Here is a 5,000-nt window from a genome sequence, read left to right as displayed (position 1 = left end):
CAGATATAGATATGTAGATCGGTGGTATGCAATCGATACGCGAACGCTCTATAGCGCTACGCGGAGACGCATACAGTCGTTCCCGCATATACATGGGACTGGCGCGAGACGCGCCGGTCGGCCGAATCGAGTTCTCTCCGATGCTCTTCTGTTTTGTTTTGTTTGTTGGTGGTTGTGGAGTGTGGAGTGTGTTTTTTTGGTTGGTGGGGTGTGTGTGTGTGTGGTGGTGGTGTTAGTTTGTTTGCGGAGATTGCGTTTTTTTTAGATTTAGTTTTTTTTTTTTTTTTTATAAAAAAAAAAAAAAATTTAAAAATTATTCTTAGAAAACGCGCGCGAATCGAACAAAACTAATAACACCGATACACAAACAACGCGCGCCACCAACGAGAACGCCCGAAACTGAAACTTCTATAACCGACAAACGCACGAACGACACAGCGGCGGCGGAGGAGGGAAGAAAAAGGGGATCATCTCCCCACAACAACACACCGTAAACTGTGTCGGACGACGTCTCCGTTATGTAAGAGCGGAAGGCGTAAGAGAACGTCTCGTTTAATTAACGCGAACGGCGTTGGGCTCCCGAGTCGACTTCGGGGCGGCCCTTAACGCATCGCATCAACGAGCTCGTCGCGCGCTAGTCGCGCGACGGTCGATCATGATATATAAATCAAGGATTTCGGATCTCTCTAAAACCGGGCTGGAAATCGGTCATTGTTCGTTTTGCGAAACGATATTTTATAAAAGTGAAGATTTGTATGTGTCTCGTCAAAGAACGTTCCGATGAATCGGACGCGATGCCGCGTCCAAAGTAAATCTGGACGAACGCGAGGCGAGTGTTGAGATATACATTTTCCTCCGTGAACAGATAGAAAAACGAATTCATTTTGTTGTTGCGGTGTGGTGTTGTGTGTGTATTGTAATAAATACGCACGCACGCACGCACGCACGCAAAAAGCTACCTAGGCACCGGCGCGTCACGGCGTTTCGAACGTCCGACGCGTCGCTTGTCACACGTCTATCATATCATCATCACCCTCATATCTCTCGTATGTGCGGTGTTGGTGTGTGTTAGCTCTACTAGCTAGCTCCCTGGTTGATCCTGCCAGTAGTTATATGCTTGTCTCAAAGATTAAGCCATGCATGTCTCAGTGCAAGCCGTATTAAGGCGATACCGCGAATGGCTCAATATATCAGTTTTGGTTCCTTAGATCTTACCTCGGTTACTTGGATAACTGTGGTAATTCTAGAGCTAATACATGCAATCAGAACTCTGACCAGTGATGGGATGAGTGCTTTTATTAGATCAAAACCAATCGACGGAGGGCCTCGCGTCCGAAGTCGTTAATTTTGATGAATCTGGATAACTTTTGCCGATCGCATGGTCCAGCACCGGCGACGCATCTTTCAAATGTCTGCCTTATCAACTTTCGATGGTAGTTTCTGCGACTACCATGGTTGTCACGGGTAACGGGGAATCAGGGTTCGATTCCGGAGAGGGAGCCTGAGAAACGGCTACCACATCCAAGGAAGGCAGCAGGCGCGCAAATTACCCACTCCCGGCACGGGGAGGTAGTGACGAAAAATAACGATACGGGACTCTTACGAGGCCTCGTAATCGGAATGAGTACACTTTAAATATTTTAACGAGGAACAATTGGAGGGCAAGTCTGGTGCCAGCAGCCGCGGTAACTCCAGCTCCAATAGCGTATACTAAAATTGTTGCGGTTAAAAAGCTCGTAGTTGCATTTGTGCGCCGCGCTGTCGGTGCACCGCATCCGCGGTGATACTGACACGTCTGCGGAGCATATCGTCGGTGAGCCGTCGGTAAAACGGCGGTTCAATATCAAAATCCTATCGCGGTGCTCTTCGGTGAGTGTCGAGATGGGCCGACAATTTTACTTTGAACAAATTAGAGTGCTCAAAGCGGGCTCAAAATGCTGCTTGAATATTTCGTGCATGGAATAATAGAATATGATCTCGGTTCTATTTTGTTGGTTTTCAGAACTCCGAGGTAATGATTAATAGGGATAACTGGGGGCATTCGTATTGCGACGTTAGAGGTGAAATTCTTGGATCGTCGCAAGACGAACATCAGCGAAAGCATTTGCCAAAGGTGTTTTCATCAATCAAGAACGAAAGTTAGAGGTTCGAAGGCGATTAGATACCGCCCTAGTTCTAACCGTAAATATGTCATCTAGCGATCCGCCGACGTTACTACGATGGCTCGGCGGGCAGCTTCCGGGAAACCAAAGATTTTGGACTCCGGGGGGAGTATGGTTGCAAAGCTGAAACTTAAAGGAATTGACGGAAGGGCACCACCAGGAGTGGAGCCTGCGGCTTAATTTGACTCAACACGGGAAATCTCACCAGGCCCGGACACCGGAAGGATTGACAGATTAACAGCTCTTTCTTGATTCGGTGGGTGGTGGTGCATGGCCGTTCTTAGTTGGTGGAGCGATTTGTCTGGTTAATTCCGGTAACGAACGAGACTCTAGCCTGCTAAATAGGCGTCGTCATTTAGGTGTGCGCCGCTCCGGTGGCGCAACTCACTGGCGACGTATTAAAATTCTTCTTAGAGGGACCGGCGGCTTCGAGCCGCACGAGATTGAGCAATAACAGGTCTGTGATGCCCTTAGATGTCCTGGGCCGCACGCGCGCTACACTGAAGGAATCAGCATGTTCTCCCTGGCCTAGAGGCCCGGGCAACCCGTTGAAACTCCTTCGTGCTGGGGATTGGGGTTTGCAATTATCCCCCATAAACGAGGAATTCCTAGTAAGCGCGAGTCATAAGCTCGCGTTGATTACGTCCCTGCCCTTTGTACACACCGCCCGTCGCTACTACCGATTGAATGATTTAGTGAGGTCTTCGGACCGACACGCGGTGGCTTCACGGCCGTCGGCGTTGCTGGGAAGTTGACCAAACTTGATCATTTAGAGGAAGTAAAAGTCGTAACAAGGTTTCCGTAGGGGAACCTGCGGAAGGATCATTAACGTGTGTGTATGTGTGCGAGACGCGTGATATGTTCACGAACGTTGTTGCGCCGCTGTTGCTGTTGCTGTTGTTGCTGTTGCGACGACGACGACGACGACGACGACGACGACTTCGTACATACCGTGTTTACACATATATATATGTAATACATCCATAATGATATATATATACGACATATATACATATATATGTACGTACGCGCGCGCGCTGCTGTTCGTATCTAATGCGGACGAGCGCGCGCGCGTGTGCGTGCGTGTGTGTGTGCGTGTTTGTATATATGTATAAAAAATAAAATGTGAAATAATTGTCTCTAGCGTCTATTACGCCTAACGGCGCAGCGGCGACGGCGCCGTGGCGGTGGCCGGTGGCGGTGGTGGCATTCGTCGAAAGTGCTACCGCCGCCGCTGCCTCCGCCGCCGTCGAAGCGGCCGGGTGGCGGAAAAACGCCGAGAGACGAGCGCCGACCGGGGCATACCAAACGGAGCGTTCGAAGCGGTGAAAATCCCCACTGCCTAGCTCAGGCCCTTTATTGTCGGTTGGCGCTATACAAAACGAAATTTAAGCGGTTAGAAAGATGACAATGTCGTGCGTCACGCCAGCTCGTTGGGGGGTGCGCGGGTCGTCGTCGTTCATCATTCTAAAGGATTCGCGTCGGGGCGTTAAGCTTTTTCGGTGCCGTTTCTTTATGAACGCCTCGGCGCACATGAATTCGACCAACTTTCGACGTTAATACATAAAAACGGACAATCAAGTGGCCGACGGCGAGAGCCGTAGGCCGCTACCGTAAGTAATAACAACATTAAGAAAAAACCATTACCCTGGACGGTGGATCACTTGGCTCGCGGGTCGATGAAGAACGCAGTTAACTGCGCGTCATAGTGTGAACTGCAGGACACATTTGAACATCGACATTTCGAACGCACATTGCGGTCCGTGGAGAAATATCCAGGACCACTCCTGTCTGAGGGCCGGCTGTTAAAATATAAAAACCACACTGTTCGGTGTAGAACGCGCGCTACGTGCGCTCGCGCCGGTCGATGCGCGCGGCGGTGACGCGCGACGCGGCGGCGGCGGGTTGGTGGGGGGTGATGAACGAGCTCGCGGACGGTGCGATGGGACGATCTCTAATAAGAGTCTCTCGTCCGCGCCGCCGCGGCTCTCACTCTCTCTCTCTCTCACTATCCGCCGTCGCTGTCGTCGCGCTGCCGCTGCCGCACTACCGCGCGCGGGCGAGCGGGCGCGCGCTCTTTCGAACAATTGACGGTTTCCGTTGAACGTTCTTCGCGACGGACGACGGACGGCGGGGTGCTGCACCCCTCACGTCCGCGTACGCGCGGAGCGCGTTTACGGTCCGTTTAAATATATCGAATTGTATTGAATATGAAACGAGTGTGAAAAGATTACACGCATCGCTAAGACGCGAGTCTTCGTAGTGCGGTCTTCGTCCGAGCTCATCGGTTCGTGTATACGATATAATAAAATATATCGGAAGCACAGACGACGCGTCTCCGACGGATGCGACCGGCAGGCGGTGAATGTTTTCTTGCGCGGCAAGCGTAACGCACACACAAACATATGTAAGTAAACATTACGTGATGTTCATGTGCGCGCGCGCCTAGCCCGATGCGAGAGAGTTCACCGCTCGTCGTCGCTACGCATCCGTATTATGTCGGTGATACGCGTCGTCGTTCCAGTGCGAACGTTATATTATCGTATCGATACGGACCGATACCGAAAGGGCCGGACGATCGATCGCTAACGAAAAGTACTCGCGCTCGCGTATGCGTGTCGAGATTTTCGTTTACGCTCGTATCATCATAATCATCATCGTCATCGTCGTCGTTCATCGCGCAACGCGTGTTGTGTGTGCAGCGTTGCGTTGTGCGTGCGCGCGTCTAGAGACCTCTAAGGACTCGCGACGCGCGCGCCTCGCGCACGCGCACTCGCTCTGCGACGCGCGATGATCGCGACGGTGGGGGTGGTGTACGGTAGGCGGACTCGACGTCCG

The 5,000-nt window shown here is 51.6% G+C and overlaps 2 non-coding genes across 2 annotated transcripts; both read left to right on the top strand.

The window, feature by feature from the left end:
* The first annotated feature begins 1,086 nt into the window (after positions 1-1,086).
* Positions 1,087-2,990, top strand: LOC137929161 (small subunit ribosomal RNA). The gene has a single exon (XR_011108731.1). It is a non-coding gene; the product is annotated as a small subunit ribosomal RNA (ribosomal RNA).
* An 816-nt stretch (positions 2,991-3,806) lies between these two features.
* Positions 3,807-3,963, top strand: LOC137929180 (5.8S ribosomal RNA). The gene has a single exon (XR_011108748.1). It is a non-coding gene; the product is annotated as a 5.8S ribosomal RNA (ribosomal RNA).
* The last annotated feature ends 1,037 nt before the right edge of the window (positions 3,964-5,000 follow it).

The sequence above is a fragment of the Battus philenor genome, unplaced genomic scaffold (genome assembly GCF_028537555.1).
Source record: "Battus philenor isolate CCGP_79_NKW_IND1 unplaced genomic scaffold, ilBatPhil1.0.hap1 SCAF_43, whole genome shotgun sequence".
Lineage (NCBI taxonomy): Eukaryota > Metazoa > Arthropoda > Insecta > Lepidoptera > Papilionidae > Battus > Battus philenor.
Note: the sequence above shows the minus strand (reverse complement) of the source record. Positions and strands in the feature narration are given on the sequence as shown.